Consider the following 23,923-nt stretch of genomic DNA (forward strand, 5'->3'; position numbering starts at 1 on the left):
CCAAGGACTTGCCCATCATGCCCGTGTACCAGAGATGTGTGTATATGGCTTACAAAATGAGAATGGCCTTCATGTTCTTAATGGCTGGAAATTTTAAAAGAATAATAACATTGCATCACATGAAAATTACATGACATTTCGATTAGATTCCATAAGTTAAGACAGATTCAGACATAAACCACCTGAGTGCCTTGTCTGTGGCTGTTTTTGCAAAAGAGTAGAAATTTAAATTAAAGCTTGTTAGAGAACACTCATGGCAACTCTGACCTAAGAGAAAACTATATTGAAGGCTTAAGCAGAGGTGTCAATGGCTGTGACCTGGGAATGTCTGTAGAAGGCGCTCTAAGTGATCCCCTTGTTCACAGAAGTCAGAATGTTGGGTGGAAGCACGCACGCCAGAGACCATTCCCAAAGACCATGGTGGCTTTGGGTGCTTGGAGTTCACCAGGACACCAGTTTTCAGTGTAATCTCTAGACCTGCAGGGAATATGTCTAACTGTATTTTACTGCTTTTATTACCTAGACTGAATAATCTCGTGATGACATCATTAAATAAAGCCAGTCGTCTAGGGCTGTAGTTTGTTGGTAGAGTGCTTGTCTAGCATGCACTAGTTTGATTCCCTGGCATCATATAAATGGACCATGGTGGCCCATACCTGTGACTGGGAGATGAAATCAGGAAGCTTAGAAGTTCAAAGTCATCCTCAGCCATATAATGAGTTTTAAGCTAGGCTTGGATACACAAGACCATGCCTAAAAATAAAATAAGATAAAATGGACATACCAACAGACCAGATAATGAAAGACTCAGAAAGCAGAGTCCTGGGCAGAGTTCTGGAGGAGGCTGGGTCTGCAGAGCCACAGGTTCCTTTGTAGTCCCCTCTCTCTACAGTCAGTCTCTGGCTCTTCAGCTCAGTCAGTACCCAGTGCTGAGTCTCAGAGCCCCATCTCACGGCCCCAGTCTGCAGGCCTGTGCCTGTGGTAATGGGTACTACTGTCTATCTTAATTTCTGTCACATCCTTCTTCTTGATAATAGAGGTTAATCTCCCTCCTGCTGAAATGTGTGTTTGGGGTTTCTTTGCCACAAAATTAATTTTTATAAAATTCAATTATAGCTTCCCAATCTTGTTCTCGTATCTTGGGAATTCCATGTCCTCGCTACATTAGAACCCACCAACAGTAGCCATGTCTTCCTCTGGGAGAGATGTTTTACAGGAATTGTCTTTCTCTGGCAAGTTAGCACTCCAGGCGATATGACTGCCTTATGAATAATAAAGTAAAAACTTGGCCTTCTCCTTCCTGTGACTGGGGTAACTCTGACTGGTTTCAGGTCTTTGTCCTCGGGCTCTGAGACACTCCTGCGTGGAGGCAGGCACAGGAAGAAAAGCTTTTTGGAGCATCTTGTCTGATGAGCTGAACATGAGAGCCGTTTTGCATTTGCATGGGGGTGGGGGTCACGGCTGGACCAGCTGCTCTTCTGAAAGCCTCACAGAGTGAAAGAACACTCTGAGCTTCCCACCATGCTGACTGAGAGTGTTGTTCCTACACTGTGGGAGCAAACCTGGGGTTCAGTTCATGGTGGATTGTGATGTACCTACTAAACTCTGCAAAGTGACCAGGTTGCTGGCAGTTCCTTGATTCAGCATGGGGACAGTTTCAGGCTTAGTTTCTGCTTGCTCCTTGGGTTCTGTTCTTCAGGGAACATTACAGTCACAAGAGCAAAGGTGCAAAGGTACAGGGACAGAGGAGCTGGTTTTAATAGTTCTACATAGGCACAAAGGAAAATTATCCACTAGGCTGTCAACTTGAGCAGGTTTGGAGGCCAAGTTTATAATCCTCTCTCCCTATTGCCTGTGATCCCCAGATAATCCTGGGCTGTTCAGATCTCACCATAATTTGTGCTTCTGTCTTTACCACCCTTTCTCTTACGGGTCTTGATGGATCCTCTGATCTTCCTTTAGGAACACCAGCCATTGGGTTTAGGGTCCACTCTAGTATGATATTTGAACTTAACTACATCTGTGAGCCCCCATTCTCAGATAAGGTCACCTCACAGGTATCTAGAATAAAACTTCTGCATGTATTTCAAGGGATACAATCCATCCACAGCTAGTGATTGCTGTCTTTGTACCTCAGAAGCTTTCTTCTTATTAGCTAAGGATGAAGTGGGCTGAGATCATATGGTCCCTTTCATTTCCTCCATGAAGGTTGATGGGAGACAGGATAAAACAGAGAATCACAATAGACTCATGTGATCTGTGCCTGCCCTTCAGAGCAACTGGAAACTAGGGACCTCACTACTCTGAGCTGTAGCCATGTCTAAGATGAGTGTGGGAGTTTTGATGCTCCTGCTTTCTCTATGCCACTGAACAGGTGACCCTGAGATCAGTCCTCTGGATGCCTGTCCCATTAGCTAGCTTTTCTCCTGCCTACTGTTAACTGCCCATTCTTTGCAGACTTGGCAGTAAATAGACAATTCAATAGACTTATTGCCATGTGGGAAACAGCTGTACCTTTATTTTGTAGGTATTCTGAAGTCTTGGACCCATTTATAGCTGATATTATGGGTGCTATATTAGTTACTTTTTTAACCATGACTAAACATCAACAATTTAGAGGAGGTAGGTGATTTACCACTCCCAGTTGGAGGGGATCATACCATTACTGTGAAGGTGTTGTGGCAGGAGCCAGGCTGGCAGGTCACACTGGATCTGCAGTCAGGAAGCAGAGAAGAACAGGAAGTAGAGCTGAGCTGTAAAATTTGAAGGCCTGCCTACGGTAACCCACTTCCTCTAGCTAGGCCATACCACTTAAAGAATCTGAAGTGTTCCCCAAACAATGTCAGCTGGCAACTGGTTGTACAAACACAAGAACCTATTTCATCTTCCGTTGACAATGGGTGCAAGTAACTGAAAGCCATCCTCTTGAAAGCAAGTCCACTGATCTTGAACTAACTTTGCTAAGAGTCAGCCATCTTCCCAAAGTGCTTGAGTATCTGAGAATTCAGGCTCCATTGTTCTGGGCTCATAGAGCCAACTGCAGGTTCTAAGGGTCATTTAATAGTTGCCTCCTCTCAAGAGAAGCCTGCTTGTAATCTGTTCCAATACCCATAGAAGTGTCCTAGCCTCAAGCATGACCAGAAACTGCCTGGAATCTAAACAATGGGTCACTAGATGAATGTTTTGCTGCCATTTCTGCCATTAGTGTTCGTGAGCTGAACATACTTAAAGCGTTCCTTTATTGTGGCTTATTTCAAGTGAGACTATGCAGCTCTCAGCACAAATTGATCTATTGATGTACCTGACATCCGTATTTTCATAATTCCTCCACTTTGATTCAATATTAACCACTAAAATGAAGCAAGAACACGTGTATGTCATACACCCTTGAGGGAAGCTTGGTATGTTTATAGAACTCTCAGACAGCAGAGTTCAATCAAGGATGTCTGTCTCCTGTAGCTTAAACCAGAGTGCTTATAGAGCTTAGGGGAGTTCATCAAAAGCAGCCCGTCTTCCAGAAGGCACAGAGAAGCAGGATGTAGATCTGGTGTTTGGGGATATCTGTGACCTTGTCTTTCTATCTGGTTTTTCTTTAGGCCCATATGATTTTCCCATGAAAGCAAAGTCTTTTCTTCCTTCTCAGAAGTGAAGTCTGGGAACAGAGATGTCCTTTAACCCAACTCTGGAGCTCCCAGGGCAGTTGTGGGAGCTGTGTGGATTCTATAGCCCTGGAAGCTCAGGATTCCAGGTACCTGCATCAGCCTCTCTCTACTTCCTCACACTCCACCTGCCTAGCTTCCCTACTTTACCAGTGACAGTGGTGCTCTTCCATTGTGGTGCCATTCTCTTTTACCTTCACAACGCTCCCTTGCTTTGGAATATTCCCTATTGCTATAATGGAAGACTACATTTGGCTACTGAGCCATGGTTTATTACCAAGAGCTTGTTGGTTGGAGCTCCCAGAGAAGATGTAGTGACAGTTCTCTGTGCCTAAAATAGACATGTAGGCCATCAGGCAAAGTAACAGCTAGCTTGTATGCAGAGGCTATGGCTTTAGAGGCAATCATTCCAAGATGTCACCTGCCAAGAACAGCCTATGCTGACTCCCTCCAAGTGGGTGCCACTGACCTAGCACTTCTGGGAGAACCTTAATATGTGCTTGCTCTCTAAGGGCTGTTATGGTAGTCACCTACTCAGGAATGTCTCCACCCACTGCTACTGTTGTCCCAGCACAAGGAATGGGTACTAAGTGACAGTCCTCCCATCTCTCATGAGTCCTGAAACAGGACATGTATACCCAGAGTACAGGGCTTGAGGATCCTCTGGCCTGAACCCTGCTTCTGCTCCTTAGCCCATAAAACTCAATCAGTCACCTGACTCCTAAACTTTTACCTCCTTGTGTTTCAGTGAGAAGTCTGGCTCTAGCCTTTCATGATGTTTGACATGATGCTCTATGGTACAAAGAAGGACTTCATTGAATATCATACAAAGAATCCCAGTCATCAGGGCCACAGCTGTGTCCCAGTGTTAGGACCAGCCTGCTTGCATACCCTGCAGACAGCCCTCTCCACTGGCCTAAACACAGTGGACATCAATGTGCTTAAACCTTACTGTGGTGAATTTCATTGTTCCCAGACTGCTTCGCAGTTGCTGTGAGTGCTCTACCAACATGTTGGGGAAGCTGGCTGCTGGATGCTAGGGGCTGGGTACCTGGGAGGCTTTGGTTTGCCCATCACTACATAACCTTGATTCATGGCATAAGAATTTCCAGAGTCCTTAGCCTATAGCATTGGTCATAATACTGACCTTGCTGTCAGAGGCCCACAGGAAGCTCTGGTCTGCCTTTCCTCCTCTACGCACGCTGCAGACTCTGCATCCAGGAATACTGAGACACACCCTTCAGCTCATTGCCCGGGGAACACAAAAGAAGCCGAATTCAAAGAAAAAGCATAAGGATAGAGAGCGTGATACTATGAGTAGACTTTGGAAGATCATATCTACAATGGGGACATGAGGCTCAGTTTGTCATTCTCCTGTGTCCATTCATTTGCGGTGGTAACACTGCCCTGAACATTGACCTAAGGCTGCACATGCACTTAGCACCAGCATGAGTTGCAGGTCTGCAGATGTCTGTCACTATTTCATCACAGACTTTCTTATGTGGTTTCAGCCCTGACATGAGACCAGCTCCAGCTGAGGCTTCAGCACAGATGGCGGCCTTGCCAGAATACAGAAGAAGATGGGAGGGACAATGTGAGGTCCATACTAGAGACACTCAAGTTTCTTTGTGATACCTGTGCAATGTTACCTGTGTTGGATCTACCTACACATCCCTTCAAAGTGTTTACTCCATAGACAAGGACTGAGGGAACTGGTGGAGGCAGCTGCAGATTGTTGTCTGACATTCTGGTACTCAGTGAGTGCCATGACAAAATCTGTATGTCCTCTGACCTCAGAGGCACTTCTAAGTAACCAACAGTCCTTTCTCTCCACCAGGTTCTGTGTTGGGCATGCCGATATTTTAGACTCGGCCTTTTCCGGCCTACCCTTCCCCAGAGTGTGGGGACCTGCTCCGCATCCCTTGTGTTTGCACCTTCCATCCACTTCACTCCATTCTCTGCATCTTGCCAGCACCTGGGCTGCCCAGTAGGGATGTCTCTCTCTCCCCACAGTTTGAAGAAGTAGCATTTATATCTGCTTGGATGCTCCTCACAAATAAAGCTTCTGATGTACAAAATACTTTCTTGTTATTTATTGCAGTTTCCAGAAAGAAAACCTGGGTTTAGATACCAGCCATCAATATTATTTAGTATTTACAGCTAGGCACATTAATGTGCAATTCTGAAGCCACGATGTCTATTTATCTGTTCAACTCTGTGCCTGGCAATGTAGCCTGTACTTCTGGGCAAAGTAGCAGCTAGAGTGATGGTATCTGACACTCAGATTCTGTGTGGCTCCTGAGAGGTGAGTGGGCCAGGACTTGGCACTCCAGGTCCAGCACAGAACCCCTGCAAAAACTGCTTAGAAATCAAACCACTTCCTTGATTGACAGCCCTGTAGATCTGGGGTGTACTGGTATCTAATGGCTGTGCTGATTCAAGCAAGGAGTTCTAGGGAGGCTGTGACAAAGATGAGAGGTGAAATTGACAGTTGCCTGGCCGGCTGTGGGGGACCCTTTAAGGTACATCTAACAGGTGAGAGGTACCTATTGTTACAAGTTTCCTGTTACCAAGGTCTCTAACTCACAAGTTTAGACAATATCTCTGCCATAAGATATTGGATAGAGCTGTTAGAAAGGTATTTTCTAAATTCTGTGGGTGACTTCCTGTTCCTATGCTCCTTTCCCACTATTACCTATCAGAATTGGCCTGAACATCCAGCCTATGAGGTGGTGATGGTGGGCAGCTTCCCATAGGTTAGACAGAGGGCAGCTTCACATTGATTAGTTTTGAGCTGGACAGGGTGGCCCTGCCCAGATGCACTGAGATCCTGAAGCCATGCATACGGGATATGCTAATGACCTGCATCTGTCCCACTTCTGGCTCCTCCTTTTGCCTCACACCCAGTGATGAATGGACTTGCCCTCCACTTTCTTTAGCTTGTGACAAATTTAAGGTGTGAAGAGTTGTCATAGAAGCCCTCCTCTCTAAGCTGCCAGTCACTGACAGGGGGTCGGTTCCTGGGGAGAAAGCTTTGTCTTCTATCTGCTCCAGAAATCATGGAAGTTGTTTACTTGGGAATACAAAGCTCTAGAAGAGTCTTCTTAAAGTAGGTGTGTAGCTTTAGTTTTCTGGGAGCTGGAAAAGGCATTTGGATTTGAACAGGCATTTTTTTCATGCTTGAATTCTTAAAGGTTGCTCTCCAGGCTGCCATGTCTCTGTCCTGGACACAGGGTCTCATTCTCTGTCTTCTGTGTTGCCGATACCAGAGCTCTCCTTGTCTATAAACAGAAATGCCACAGATTGTTGGAGGCCAATTTCCCAGCTCAAACACAGTTAAGCAATTTCAAGGTCACGGATTGCAGACTGGAGAAAACCATTTGTTTTGATTCGGTGATTTGGAGACGACAGGAGACTTTCTGGATACCGAACAATGATCAGCAAGATTCCCTATCGAGAGGCCGCTCAGGAGATGGTGTCAGGACTGACCCAAGGACATTTTAAAATTAATCTTTGATGAGAAAGAAGCAAGTTGTTCAAGATGGTAAACAGGACTCTGTTACAGCCTCCTTCCTGCTGTGCATTTCCTTTGGTTTTCCTCCTAACTTAGGGAACAGCAGAGCCCATCTTAGACTGGGAGTCTCCCTGGCAGCAAGGACAGCACAGCATCTTCTCTCAGACCCGTGCTGTAGAGACTGAACCACTAGCCACTAACATGTTTGTGGCTGTCTCTGCAAAGAGTTTTGTCCTCCTCCTGATAGGTCCCAGTGCAGTGCAAATAATTCAGACACCTCTCTGCAGCTCACAATATATTTACCAGGACATGGTCTTCTACAAAATTCATTGTTCTACAAGCAAAATGAAAGGCTCCCGTGCCTACCTATGGCAGCAGGGTCCAGTTGTCTTCATATCTACTCCACACTGGCAGGTTAACAGGACCCCATCCATCCTGCTCTCCCCACCATCTGGAATTAGAACAACCTTTCTTTCTCACAGCCTGTTTGCTCCTCACCAGGAGTGTTTGATATGGATTTAGAGAGTCATTAGTAAGCTGAGATCAATATTAAGAGCGACTCAATATTCAGGAATTATCTGTGGCTGAGCTGTCCCAGACTTACAGAGATCAGCAAACATAATACATGCTGAGAATCGTCAGAGTTGACACAGTATGAAGACACCACTCCAACCCACATACCTGTGGGGTGTGTGTGTGTGTGTGTGTGTGTGTGTGTGTGTGTGTGTAAACTCCAGTAAGATGGCAAAGGCTGTGATTCATGCAACCCTGAGTGCAAAGGACCCAACACCTGCTATGAGCCAGCTCCAGCCTCTAGGTGGTATAGTCACAGATTGCATGTTTTACAGCCTTTGTCCTGCAAAATCATGACCTCTCTCTGAAGATCCTAATTTGAGGTCTTTCGAAAAGCTTCCAGGAGTCCCACCATCTCTTTAAGACTAGTCTAAAATCTGAGTAGACACAGACAGATTTTTCTACAGGAAAGAACTTTTCAGAAAACATTGAGCATTTACAGTGGGCCCCTGTCATGCAATCAAGTCACTTATACGGGGTAAGTTTTTATAAGAACATCTTGAGGCACACAGTATACAACAGGCTCGTATACGTATGTAAAAACACACATACATAAACACACACACACACACACACACACACACACACACACACACACACACGATCAGTAGATAGGTGAAGATGCAGAGGCTGCTGCATCCTTCAGTACCCAGAGATCACAGCTCAGTGTAAGCTTTACTCAGAAGGAGGGTCACTAACATCCCAGTTCAGAAGCAGTAGGCAGGAGGGGCTTTCCCTTACTCTGGATGTTAGCCTTTTAGTTCTACTCAGACCCTTAATAAATTAGATGAGACTCACCCTTACTGGCAAGGCCATCTTAACTTAGTGTACAAATCAAATGAATGCATTCTGATGTCATTTACCCCGGAACACCTTGGGGACACACTCAGAGGAACGAACAGTTGACTATGTCTTCACACCTGAGGCCTACCTAGTCACACTGCACACAGGTTCTCCACTCTACTCATTGAGCATTAGGGCTTCCTACTATAGTGTGGAGTGTTTTCTTGACTGTCTTTCTCAGTGTCCCAAGCTCGCTATCACCCCACTTCTTTCCCTTCAACTCACCATAAGAGTACCCCTGCCTGACATTTAGTCAGGTGGCCTAGGTAGCCTGCTTGACATATCTTGCATGGATCATTGTCTGGTCCTCTTTACAGAGTGACTGAGCTCTCTAGGATATCATGGGATAAAGCCCAGCTAATAATAATTGACCTATCAAAGCACCATCAATTGTGCCAATCAGCACAGGGTCGCCCAACACCTACTGCTTCTTCTTTATTCTTGTATGGACAAGATGCACATCTTGTATGATGTAATAGGAGAGCCAGGCCTGGACTGGGGACCAGTGTGTTAAACTTGCTGGAGAGAGGGAAGATGGAAAGCCCTGTGCTGAAGGTCCCATTGCACACAAGAGATGGGAGCCATGAGAAAGGTATGAGTGACAGTCACTCTACTTCCCTCTTCTGACAATGAGTATTAGCACATTAAAGCTAAGTGTCCCCTGAGGCCTTCTAAAGAAAGACACTAGATAGAGACAGAGTGTATTCTTCTATATCCAAGGAGGCTTGAGTAACAAAGTTTGAATTCTATCTGGGCAAGCCTCTGAGCTCAGCAGCCACCAAGTGGTTGCCTGGGGAAGACCCATTGTCAATAAGAATTATAACGTGCAGGGCAGAGGTTGCCAGAGGCTCCTTCAGTTGACCAGAGATTACAAGTAGGACATTTGCAGTGTCTAGCTTTTCTCAGGTTTTTCAACACCAGGAGGACAGTAACAATGAGCAGCTTGCACCTGCCATGTATGAGAAAGATCCCATGGGAGAGTCAGCTCTGATTTCTGCCTTCTATCTTTCAACCTGTAAACTGGGGCCAACAACAGTATGCAGGTCTCACACTGTCAAAAGGATAAACTGAGGCGAGGCATGAGGGATACATGGCCAGGTACCTCTGTTACTGTGCTTTGCCTTGACAAGAACCTGCCTCCTTTACATGACAGGGGACATTGAACTATTGATCTCCTGGCTGTGTGGAGATAGGGGTGGTTGGATCCGTGACAAGCTCCATCCACATCACTCTGCTGATTAAAACTTCTATAGGCTGGTGAGTGGATATAATCAAGAAGCAGGGAAAACTGGGTCCTGGAACAGGCAGGGCAGCATTGGCTGAGCGCCTAATCATGCTCTCATCAGGAAAGGATGCACTGCACTGGAGTAGTTAGTGCTTTCCATGGAAACGACAGCCTCATCTTTATGCCCCTTTCATCAGTATTTCGTGTTAACTTTTAGAGATGTTATGCTTGCACATTAAAATGTCAGCATAAAATGTGAGATGGTACGGCCAACTTGCCTCAGCAGCCAACTCTGGGAGTTCCGTTTTGTTTCTCTGCTCCGACCTTTTCATAGCCTTCGGGAACTTGGACTACAGGGCATGGAACAGAGCCATGGAAATGGAGGGCAGGAAAGGCAGAATGCAATGCTGGGCTTTTCCTAAGTTTGTACATCTGACAACATCATCAAGCTTCAGATTGCTTTTTCTTTGAAAAGTCATTCTGATACACGGAAAGCATACACGCAGAAGCTAAAACAAAACAAATTGAAACAAACCAGGCGGATGCCCTGCTAAACCTTGGTTCCAGGTCAGGAGATTGTGAGGGCCAGTTCTTTCAGAGAACACTGCAGGGAAATCCAAGCTCAAAGAATTACAAGGCCTCATTAGCTAGGGGTCTCTAAGAGTCATGTTTCTGCTTTCACTCCTGAGGCCCCTTCTCCTCCCAAGGCCAAGAAAATGTCACCTTCTAGGCTGCTCTTAGCTTGGGTTGAAGCTGGCTTCTCTCAAATGTCATTGTTAATGAGTTTGCAGGTTTGCCTGGCTTCTAATGGCCCTGTTTCCAGCAGGTGCCTACAGTCAGTGGGTGTCTGTTTCAGGGCTCAGTTCTCATGGTCTTTGACTGGTCTCCTTTGATGCTACTGCACAGGGAAATCTAGGATTCCCATTAGCTGTTATTTCGACAAATATGAAGTTGAATGTGAGTATTAATTGAAGAAGTGACTCCTGTTATAAGGAACTGTCATCTCCCCCAACTTGTGATCTGTGAAGATGGTATCTACTTCCTCTCCCTGGGGACTATGTGGCAAAGCTTTTCTGTGCCTTTGGTTCATTGTATTATTTTGGAAGATGAAGACCAGCAACGTCTACTAAGGCATCCTCTGGTACCCTGTCAAAACTGAGATGATACTTGCATCTTAATAATGCCAGTTTTCATGATGGAGACAAGATGGGGTGAATCTACAGGTGGGTTCATTGCTTAAGATTATCTGCAGAGACAAGCACATTTATGAGAGCAAATGTCCCTGAAGTAATGTTCAGCAGGGTGACAAAACTGATTGAAATAGAATACTCTTCAAGAAGTCAACAGACACAGAACTGAAGTTTATTGTGGGTTTAACAACATACTATTGTCCGTGAGCTTCTAGATCACAAGTACTTCTTATGTATCTCAAACTCAAGAGGTTTAAACTTGACCTAAAAAAATCTCAGCTTAGAATTTATAAATTCTCTTTGTATAGGATCTGTAATGAGGGTCAAAGGAGTGGTTCTTAAGTCATTCACATCATGACATTTGGGCACAGGTTGAAGTCCCTGAGCTTTAGTTGCAGGTTTAGAGCAATTTCGGCTACTTGCCTGCTAGAGAAGAAGAAGTCTAAGAGTTTCAGATTGCTGGCTCCTCACATTCAGACAGAAAGTCAACTCAGCATGCATCAGTGAGTTATTAATTTTCAATCTCAAAGTGAGGAAAGCTCATGTAAAATAATCAAGCAACCCAGAAGTGTTTCTTTACTGTCTTGCTGCCCGCAAAGACTGCCAAGAGGGGTATTTTACAGATGGGTGTTGGCAACATAGACAATTCCATAAGACTGCATTCTGATGCTTTTCTCGAAATGAAACAGAAAAACAAAAGCAGCAACAACCAAAAAAAGATGTCAAATGGAACTCTGAGTTTGTTGTACACATGGAGACTGCCTAGTAGTAAATTTCCTCAAGAACCAGGCTAGTTTCTGTGCTCTGAGTGTCTCTGAGTGAAGAGCTATTTGTGTCTTTTAGAGCACCAGGCTCAGAATTCATATCCCCTGTATTGGCTGGTTTTGTGTGTCAACCTGATACAAGCAAGAGTCATCAGGGTCATTAGAGAGATTGGAGCCTCAGTTGAGAAAATGCTTCCATGATATCTAGCTGTAAGGCATTTTCTCACTTAGCAATCAATGGGTGTGGGGGCAGTCATGGCGAGCGGTACCATCCCTGGGCTGGTAGTTCTGGGTTCTATAAGAATGCAGGCTGAACAAACCAATAAACCACACCCCTCATGGATTCTACATCAGCTCCTTCCTCCAAGATCCTGGACTGTTTGAGTATCTATCCTGATGTTCTTCACTAATGAACAACAATATGCAAGTATAAGCAAATAAACACTTTTCTACCCAACATGCTTTTAGTAGTGGTATTGGGTCACAACAATAGAAACCCTAACAGACACCCCCATTTCTTACAATATCACTTCTTTTCATGTTAAAAGTATTGTGACGAAGCATAGAAAATTAGTATTTGCCAGGGGAGGAGGGTGAAAGTGAAAAGGGACCAGCACCTCAGTCCTGTTTAGGCTTAGCCTGTAAGATGATATAACTTACTTGATAACTTTGAGCTCAAAATAGATCCTACTTGACTGAGATGTAATTAGATGACATTTGAGGTTTCTGAGTGAACATTTAATGTGACAGAATTCTTCCATCTATTCACCTGCACACTCACACATCCACCCATGTACCCATCCAACAACCCACTGGCCATCTGTTCCCTCATCTCCCTACCCATTAACTTAATTCAGCTACATCTTCAGACACCTCATTGACCAGGCCAGCTGCTGAGCTTGGAAAAAATGAGCCCTTCAGATGCAGTCCTTGGACTCTAGAGCTTACCCTGGGAGGAGACATACTGTGGTTTTGTTTTTATAAACATCCCACCCTAATACACACTCCAAGTTCTCCAGGTCTTAAGTGAACAGAATCCTAGAACATGATGCCTCAAGTGATGAAAGAGACCATAGTTATGTTAAGTATCTTGAGTCATAAAGATGGTTTTGGGTTTTCTGAAAAGGTAAAATAAGCAACAATGAGCCTCTACGGTCTTGATTACAAGCTGTGACCTGGAGTTTACATGCTGGACCATGTATTAATCTAGATTTGCGTTTTCATTTTTTTTTTTAAAAGGATTACTTTGGCTCCAAATATTGGAAGAACTGGAAACACCAAAAGGCTCCACAGAAACACATGGGAATGGCCTTAAATATGGCCCCTCCTTCCCTTTGTGCCCAAATCATGGGTCTCCAATTGCTGACTGAAGCGAGAAGGAAGGTAGTTGAAGGATGTTCAACATTTCACAGCGACTCTCATCACTGAAACGTGGAAGTCAACATATGTGTGCATCACTGGATTAGTAATTTTCAATGTCAAAGCTGTGAGAACAGTCAAACCACCAAGCAGAAGTGCTTTCAGATGCCTCAGTTCTCTCTTTCCTACAAGCCTCATCCCCCTAAAACCCATACACATCTCATTATGCCAGTAGATGCTGGTAATCCCTCTGGAAGCCATGGCTTTTGTTAGTGAGGAGGAAGAGAAAGCCCTAACTTAAGACAATCAGTAGTGAAGATCTGAATCACCGTTTGAGATGTGGACCAACGAGAGAGGCTCCCCAGCAATAACCATGGAGAAGGTCAAACAACTCACATGGTCATAAAGACAGATAGGATGCTGCTGCTGAGACTGGGGACAGTAACAGAGCTTTGATGCACTTGAGGCTCTCTCAGACTCCAATCTGATTTTACGTGTTCTTTGAAATAGAGCATATAACAGGTTTTGACAATTCATATGATCCTGGCAAAGCAGAATGGCTGAGTATGTATATGAGCATAGAGACTTTCTGTATTATGTAGGATATTATAAATCCTTCCCAAGAATGTTCTCCTTAGAAATGGAAGTGAAGGAGGCTATATGACAAAGTCAAATTCCTACATTACCATAAGAAGTTTAGAGGGATACGTGAACATGGAATCTGGCCAGGTAGGTATGCAATCAATGGACTTGGCCAGATTGCAGCAGATTTCACATGCCTAGTCCTGCCAGGCAGGAAGGCAGAGGCCTCAGCATGATGGGGGCAGGGGTTGATCCTGCAGCAGCCAACATGGGACTTGTGGTGTGACAGCCCATGCACTCTCAGTGCCCAGCCAACATCCACAGTGCTGTGTTCAGTAAACTATCAGGCACACAGTGACTGAGCCAGCAATTAGCATTTAATGCCTTTTTTCTCTATCACTCAGTGTGCTTATGAATAATAGTGATTCAATCAGACGTACAGTCTATAATTGCCAGTGTACTGCTTTATTGCAGAAGAAATTCCATCAGGTCTTAGATGTCTAGTTCCTAAAAATGAACTCTGAGGAAAAACAGGCAATTTGCAAGGAGGGTGATTATTGGTAAGGTTGCAAGACTCATCATATTTGGAGAGTGTTCTGAGATGTACAGAGTGCTATGAATCTTTATATTATCTTAAAGGTACATATGTCTATAAATGCCATCGTCTCAAATCTTTGGATAGTGATACTCATGTCTCTGCTTGTTGTAGAGTGCAATTTGCAGGATGTGAATCACAGCTATGATCATAGGGAGCTAATGGCTCATTTCTCCCTGTAAGAACAGCAGTGTGTATAGGTGCTGCAGACTGGGGTGAACACAGAAGCAGGAATGGTATTGGCTCTAGCCTGCTATCTTGAAATTATGGTTCAAAATACAAATCGATGAGGCTGTCAATTGCTTCCTTTAATTTATTGGGATGCAAAAAAATCAACAAAGTTGGTGATTATTATTTATGAATGCCATTTTCCTATAAAGCCACATCAGCAAACACCATTGAGATAACAGCCTCACATCCCCTGTTGCAAGCTGAGCATCATATTTGAAAGAGCAATAGATACACACAATTACATACTATGTTGATAATAACCTCTGAACTTGTTTCAACCATATCTAGGAAACTCTTGTGACTGCTGAAAATCTCAAATGCAATTCAGAGCTTTTTCTCCAGGTTCCTCTAATCTGCACACTTAGACAATGCTTCAAGCTTTTGCTAGTAGCTGTCTTTATGACTTTAGGAAAGAATGAACTCTAAGACCCCTGAGCAATGGCTACCGACATCAGAAAAACCTTCAGGTTTTATATCTGATAGTTTTGACATTTTAGGATAGAAGCAGCATGCTTTGCTATCTACTGGTAAAACCTTTGGAAAGTACTTTAGGGGTGGTAAAAATGTAATAGAAATGTAAAAATATTGATAGATAAGTCTTTTGAAAATATGATAGAGGCTTCCACACCTATCAGCTGACCCAAGACCCACATGTGAATACTGGCTATGGTCACTAAGTTTAGTCACTTACTCTAGGGCACAGAGTACTGAACTCTGGAGCCAAGGTGGCCACCCAGACTCATGAGGCCCAAGATAATATCTGCTACAAATAGACCATCAATGGCACCCAATACTGGGAATCAAAGACCAAGGAAGCCCAGTCACACAGGTGGCTAGGAGACTGGGTGGATAGAAAGAAGCCAGCAAAGGAGGACTAAGGGAGACAATGCCATGTGAGACCAAGCTGAGACTTGTAAGAGTCCCTCAGGCTGAAGCACAGATGATAGTGAGATGGGGGGTGGGCACACTCAGGTAGCAGCAGAAACTGAGACCATCACTCTCTGAACTTGAGTAAGTGTGCTGTCAATCTGAGTTCCCTTCTGCATGAGGCACAGCCTAGGGCCAGGATTCTGGATTTCTATTAATAGGAACTTCCTGACCACTATTCTAGATTACTCTGAGAACAGAGAACCTGATGCTCTGAAGACTTTGAACCTCTCTGCTCTAGGTGCTGTGACTTTATGCACTGAGCATCATGATTTTCTCTTTGCACTGCATACTGTTACCCTTTGCTCTGGGTATGATGACTAATCTCAATCCTGCATTCTGCTAATGCTGACCCAATCTTTCCATGGCTGCAGGTCACAATTCTAGTGCCAGTGGCTTGACTAAGCTACTTAGGTTTTAGAGTGGTGGTGGGAGGGAAAGAAGGCTCAAAGGCTTCTAACTCTGACCTGTTCTTGGTTCATTACACTGAGTGGGAGCCAAATCATGAAGGCCCAGACAGTCCTCAAAGAACTCATTGCTCAGCTTTGCTCTTCAGTGATGATGGATCAAACCTAAGCTATGCAATGATGCTACTCAGAGAGACATGGAGAGTCAGAAAGGGATAAGATACATTCACAGACAAATATCCTAATTCCTCAACGTTTAAAAAATGTGCCAGACACTTATATGGGAATTAACCTTGCTCACTTTGTAGGGTGACTAGAGTCGGATGATAGTCAGGTTAGTAATCTGAGGCCAGTGAGAAGGCATTGCATATTACTCTGCACCAATCAAACTCCAAATCCATGAAGTTGGGGTGCTACCACTGTCCTAACAGCAACAGCAAGAATAGAACAGACCAAGAGATAAACTTTCCACTCTCTACTCCATTGTGGGATCAGGCAACCACATGTTATCAGAAGTGGGGAGTGTGGCCTCTGCCCCTGAAGGTGATAGGGGTTTGTGTGACTAGGATGGTGTCTTAGTTAGGGTTTTATTGCTGTGAACAGACACCATGACCAAGGCAAGTTTTACAAATAAAAACATTTAATTGAGGCTGGCTTACAGGTTCAGAGGTTAAGTCCAGTATCAAGGCAGAAGCATGGCAGCATCCAGGTAGGCATGGTGCAGGAGGAGCTGAGAGTTCTACATCTTCATCCAAAGGAAGCCAGGAACAAACTGAGCATCCTCAGGCAGCTAGGAGGAGTGTCTCCAAGCCCATCCCCAGAGTGACACACTTCCTCCAACAAGGCCACACCTTCCACTAGTGCTACTCCCTGGGCCAAGCATATGCAAACCACCACAGGTGGGGAGTATACAGCATGCTACAAGGGAGATGATACATAGAGGAGCAGCTGCTGAATGACTGTGTTCTCTGTGAAAACCTTTTGTTGGCAGTCCTTCCAAGGCCCTGGGTATATGATGTGATTTTTGTATAATTAAAATTCCAAACACTTAAATTATATAATTAATCACATTTGGCTCCAATCACCATTCCTAATTGATTCTATCTGCTGCCTCTGCACCTGGAGATCTTGGTGACACCAAGAGACCAGGTGGCTTAGCCTGCCAGTTCCTTGCTCTTATGCTATTGCCTATGGGTTAAATGTTATTTTGCTGCTGGCCCCACAACATGCCAGGCACCTGTCATTGCTGATATGTCACAGATGTCATTGAGAAATGATTGTCGGAGAACCCAGAGATATCATAATGTCTTAGTGTCCTTTAACAGGCCAAGGGAATTAAAGGGCACTGGTAGTTGTGAAGAACTAATCTCAAATGCAGCATAGTGACCCCCCCCCCACATAGTGACCTCATGTCCATAGCTGCTTGATCTACCTTTTCCGAAACAAGTCCCTTGTGTTATGAAAGGGTATAGGAAACTAGATAAAAGATGGGCAATATGAAAGAAGTTGGAGGTTTTTCATAAACCAACCAAAAGGTCATTACTGTTGAGTGTGGCCTCAAAGCTTCTAGAACTTTCCACAAATCCTTAATTGACTCATCACGTTGTCTAAAGTAGTAGAAGTCATAGTATCTCGGGAGAAAATTTATGTGGGACTTTGAGCAGGACAATCCTGGGGTTTCTGGATATGATTTTTGTCACATACCCAGATGGCTCTCACTTATGTCCAGATTGCTAGGACCTCTCAAAGCTTTTGCACACCAGCCTTTGCATGGTGATAGATTAAAGCATACAGTGGGTGTTGTGGTAGCTCATTGAAAACACCAGTCAGTTCTGCCCTCATACAGATGTGTAGCAGTATTGGGGATGCTCCACAGACCTCATGTTCTCATCCTTACAGAAGCACAGGGCACACATTCTGTAGCATTGACTCTGGCTATTGGAAATGTGTGGCAAGTTCAGACACATAGTGCCCTGCATAACTTTACCTATACCCGCTCAAACCTGTAGTCTCCAAAGTGTTCTCCAGCATCTGTAAGGCCAGTAAGCTGCAGACATCCAGACAGAACATGCATGCTGAAGTTGGGAGGGAGTGGGTGAGGCTCAGAGAGATGTGGGGGAACTTGCAAGCAAAGCCATTGTGAATGCTAACAGGCTGTCAACTGTGATTCCAAAGCCAAGATACTCTAAGGAAGTCATGGCGGGAGCAGTGGCAGGAAGACCCATGAATTCTAAATGGGGCTAAAATGTCTGGGAGAACAGGCAGAGTGGTGGTGGTGGTGGGGTTTCTGGCATGACATTCTTCCATAAGATCCTGTAAAGTCAGCCTGAGTCGTTGTACATTGATCAAAACTCATAGGTAGCATGTTCACCAAGACCAAAACCCAGTGCAGATTAGGGACTTGGGGTAATGCAGTAACAGATGCACAACTGGATTGTGTGAATCGATGATGATGATAATGATGATGGTGATGATGATGGTGATGGTGCTGCTGCTGCTGATGGTGATGGTGATGATGATGATGATGATGATGATGATGGTGATGGGGTATGTGTGTAGCCAGGGCAAGTGTTGGAAATCTAATCCATGTCCATTTTTCTCAGTTTTGCTGTGAGCCTAAAACTCATATTATTATTTTTTTTAAGTTACTAAGCAAAGCCTCTAGAACGCACCAGTGAACACAGACAGGATCAGTACTGCAGCATGGAGTGGAGGGCTTTGTGTGTGTGTGGGGGGGGTGGAACAGCACACAGGGACAGCGTGTGGCTATAAAAGGTAAGGCTAGCAAGGATTGGCGGGGGAGAAAGCATAGGAACCAGGGAGTTCCACCAGGAGAGGATTTGGGGGAGCAGAGGGGCATGCGAACACAAATAATGTTGTTCTAAAGGAGGTGCTGAGACTGAACAGAAGGCAGAGGGGAGGAGCAGGGAAACTGTAGACCAGCTTTCCAGGAAGATGTGAGGAATGACAGGGGCAGTGGGGCACCGCCCGTGCAATGGGCCACAACATTCTTGCACCAGGTTTCCTCCCAAAGGAAAAGAAGAGACTTTGCCTGGGCTTGGATTTGACAGCCTTTTCTAATTTTCTTCTCACTACAGACACTCAGAGTGAAGAAAACCATGATAAATCCAGCTAGAAACATTTAAGAGCTAAGACAATTAGCCACCAGTATCCTCAGGTTCCTGGGCAGGCAGAGTTTCCAGCTCTAGAAACAGAGCAGAAGCTCCAAGGTTTACGTTAAGCTGTAGTAGGGAGTGGGCTGCTTCTTGCTACTCATCACTGAAAGACAACAATAAGAATTTATTGGTATTTATAGGTCTGAAAATTCTAGTTCATATGATGCAATCTGTGTCACTGACCTATAATCTTGAAAAGAGACTGTGTGTGTGTACTTTCACAGCATGTCCACATGTTTACATGTACATGAATGTATTTGTGTGTGTGTGTGTGTGTGTGTGTGTGTGTGTGTGTGTGTGTGTGCTTGTATTTTAGTAATGTATATCTATATGTATGGGTATGTTCAATTGTGTTTATATGTATATGCACGCGCGCGTGTGTGTGTATGTGTATAAGTAAAGTGTGGTTGTATAAGTGGATAAATTTTTAAATGTAAATACGTGTTCATATATGTGTATTATGGTGGTTTGAATATGCTTGGCCCAGGGAGTGGCACTATTAGGAGGTGGGCCTTGTTGGAGTAGGTGTGGCCTTGTTGGAGGAAGTGTGTCACTGTGGACATGGGCTTTAAGAACCAGTCACCATACCTGCCTGGACACTGTCATGCTCCTGCCTTGATGATAATGGACTGAACCTCTGAATCTGTAAGCCAGTCCCAATTAAATGCTATTCTTATAAGAGTTGCCTTGGTCATGGTGTCTCTTCATAGTTGTAATGCAAACCCTGACTAAAACATGTATGTACACATGTACACATATACACCAGTGGGTATAGGTTCAGTATGTGTATATGTGTATATATGTGAGTATGTATGGGAGTGTGTATCTACTTGTGTACATGTACATGTTTATATCTACATGTGTATAATGGTTGCTTATATATGTATGGTTATTTTATGAACACCTATGTGTGCTCTATTTAGTTTCATGGGCTAATTAAAGTGTCAACGAGGTAAATGGATTTACTGCATGGACCCTCCTAGGCTGAGGGTGGCCACCCAGGATGGGAGTTTCAGTCAGCTGGGATCTGCCCTAGGGCACACAGCTCTTATAGGGAGTGGAGAGTCACTGGCCAGAAACCAGCTGCCAAAACAGGTCAGGTCGTTATGCAAAGTTTCTCACTTAAAACATCTTGTGCTAGTTGCCTCTAGCCTGGATTACTTTTTTTCAAACAGTCTCCCAATTAGGATCTAGGATGACAAGGCCTCAGTAAAGCTCCCAGCTCTCCTCTCGTCAATTAAAGCCTTCTACTCTCTTCCTCCACACGGTCCCCTTGGGATTAGGAATCTCCTTTCTCAGGTTAGCACAGAAGAGAAACTTAAGCATGCTGGCTGGGGGCTGATAAGGGCTGCAATGAATAACTTTAGCTGCAGGGTGCTGGAGCTGTGTCCCTCTTTGCAGATACCCCAGAGATTATTAAACAGATACAACCAATTTTCCAAAAGTGAACAGCCATACATTCTCTAAGCTTTCGATGTATGTGCCCTTCCTTTCCATGTGTTCATTTGAATCTGACTATTTCCCCACATATCCAATATGGGTCACAGTCAAGTTGCCTTCTCTGCAGCAAAAGGAACCTGTTGGTGCCATGGGCACAGGGTCTCAGTGGCAGAGGTCTTAGATGTTCCAGGGGGACCTAATGAGGTGGGACCAGGCAGCCCAAGCTCAAGCCTGCAGAGCTGTGTAGTTGAAGGATCCAGCACCTTGTCTAGACATAAAATATATACGATGCAAACAATTTCTGGAGGAAAGTGGTTTGGCCTTTTTTTTTGTTTGGTGGAAAATCAGGTCAGATAGTGTTCACTGTGAAAGGTTTATATAAAAAGATTGAGTGCCCATTGCTGGTGGGATTGCAAGTTGGTACAGCCACTCTGGAAATCAATCTGGTGGTTCCTCAAAAAATTGGAAATAACCTGAAGACCCAGCTATACAACACTTGGGCATATACCTAAAAAATGTTACACTATACCACAATTATGCTCCATTATGTTCACAGCAGCCTTATTTATAAAGTCCAGAAGCTGGAAACAACTCAGATGTCCCTCAACTGAAGAATGGATACAGAAAATGTCATACATTTATACAATGGAATACTATTCAGCTATTAAAAATAAGGACATTATGAATTTTTCAGGCAAATGGGAAGAACTAAAAAGTATCACCCTGAGTGAGGTAACCCAGACCCAAAGGACATGCCTGGTATGTACTCACTGATAAGTGGGTATTAGCCAAAAAGTACAGAACACCTAGGACACAACCCACAGATTGTAAGAAGTGTAACAAGCAGAAAGGTATAAGAGAGGATGCTTTAATAATCACAGGAGGCAGAGGGAGGAATCCAGGTGGGATCAGGCACGGAGTGGGGGGCTACAGGAGAGAACCCAGAGGGTCAGGAGAATGAATGGAAATATGCAGCCTTGGGGGCTGGGAGGTGGGGTGATTCTCTAGAAAGTACCAGAGACATGGCAGGTAAGAATCTCTTAAGATTCAATGGCAGTGACCTTAACAAAAATGCCCAACAGTGGGGACAGGAAACTCTAAGAGTCCACCTCCAGCAGATAGGCAGGGCCTCAAGTGGAAGGACAGGGTTACAAACCCACAGTCAAGATTTCTGACCCAGAACAGTTCCTATCTAAAAACTGCAGGGACAAAAATGGGGAAGAGTCTAAGGACAGGAGCCTGGCATGGCTGTCCTCCTAGAGGCCCCACCAGCAGCTGACTGAGATAGACCCAGATACTTACACTCAACCACTGGACTTAAGTCAAGGACCCCTACGGTTGAATTAGGGGAAGGATTGAAAAGGCAGGGGGTAACCCCAGGAAGACCAGCAGTCTCAACTAACCTGGACCCCTGAGAGCTCCTAGCTACTGAGCCACCAATAAAGTAGCATATATGGTCTGGGCCGAGCCCCCTCACCCACAACATACATAGTAGAGGACATCTTGGTCTGGCCTCAGTGGGAGAAGATATGCTTAATCCTCAAGAGACTGAAAGCCCCAGGGAAGGGGTGGCATGTTGGTGGGGAAGTACTCTCTTGGAGGCAAGGGGGGGGGAGAAGGAGTGGGATGAAATCTGTGGGGGGAGAGGAGGGCAATAGCTAGAATGTAAATAAATAACATATTTTTTAAAAAAGATGGAAAGCAATGGGTGTTCTTACAAAGTCCAGCACACACGCTCTCTCTCACACACACACACACACACACACACACACACACACACACACACACACACACAAACGTACACTCACATGACTCATCCACAGACACACACAGTGTTGAGTCCTTTCAAATGGTGGCTACCGCAGTGGTGACAGGATGACAGATAGATTGACATTTTCTGAAAGGCGCTATTGAATGAGAAGGCAGAGAACGAACACTCTGAGGCCAGACAGTTCTGCTGTGGGCCTAACCTGTGACTCTGAGCCTCAGTTTTCCCACTCACGAAACGAGCTTGGAGGAGTTCAGAGGTAACCATGAAAGAACCACAAAAAAAAAGATGGTTTGTGCAGTTGGTAAATCTGCGCTTCTGGGAGGGGCAAAGCATCTACATCCTCTACATTCTCTGCTTCTTCACACCTGAACATGGACTCTTAGTCTGAGTGGGACTGACCCAGGGGGTGTGGTGCCTCTTAGTCCTAAAGCCCCTCAGACCTTGAGGCATTTGTTTGGCTGGTTATCTTCTCAGTCACTGTAGTGTGATGGTGACCAAAGTACCTGAATAAAAAAGTAGAAGAAAGTGTGCTGGGTGGGTTTTTGTCAATGCAATGTAACCAGACATCTGTTAAGAAAATGCCCCCATCAGATTGGCTGATAGGCAAGTTTTTGGCAGCATTTTCCTAATTAATGATTTGATGTGGGAGGGCACAGGCTACTGTGGGCAATGTCACCTCTGGGCGGTCCAGAGAGGTTGAAGAAAAATGGCTGACCAACCTTGAGCCAAAGAACAAGCCAATAAGCAGTGTTTTTGTATGGCCTTTGATTCAGCTCCTGCCTCCAGGTTTCTGCCTTGAGTCCCTCCATGACAGACTGTGTCATGGACATGCAAGGCAAATGAGACCTTTTCTCCCTCAGGCTGATTTTGTCACAGTGTTTATCACAGCAATAAAAAGCAAGCTATGACACAGAGGGAACGGTTTATGGGGATTCCTGCTCTTAGAAGGATTTTTGTTCATTGTTCCAGGAAAGGCATGGCACAGACATCTTGGCTCATTTCTCGGGGACTATGTGGCAGAGATGAGCTGCTTTCCATGGTGATAGGCAGGAAGCAGAGAAAGCAGGCTGGGAGAGATAGCTGTGGCCCTCAGAGGCCTTTATAGCCTTATAAATCGTTCAGTACACTTGGGACTAAATGACAAAATCATGACAAAAGCCTGAGTTGGACATTTCAGATACAAAGTATCACATCCCACTCCTTGTTCCCTGAAGTTTGCAGTCATCTCAAGACACAGAACACAGTCATTCTTGCTCCAGAAGTCCCCATAGTTTTAATAGTCCCAAAGTTGTTCAAAAGTATAGTCTCTTCCGAACTCAGGGAAAATGATTTTTTCCTTTTTTTTTTTCTTTTAGTAATGCCAGGGATTAACCTGGAGCATCCCATTCTGGAACTGAGCTATGTCTTTGACCTTCCTCATATTCTTTTACTTTTATTTTGAAGTAGGGTCTGGTTAAACTGTAGAGCCAGGCTTTGAACTTGTGATCTTTATGCATCGGCCTCCTGAACTACTGGGATGACAGGCTGGCACGATGTGGCCTGACTCAAGGCTATGATCACTGTAAAATTAACAGGAATACAGGTATGGTATGCACCAGTACAGACTGGACACCCCGACTCTAAGCAGGCCACGCCCTTCTCTGTGGAGCCAGGCTTTCACCTCTGTG

This window comes from Micromys minutus (assembly GCF_963924665.1).
Source record: "Micromys minutus genome assembly, chromosome: 2".
Lineage (NCBI taxonomy): Eukaryota > Metazoa > Chordata > Mammalia > Rodentia > Muridae > Micromys > Micromys minutus.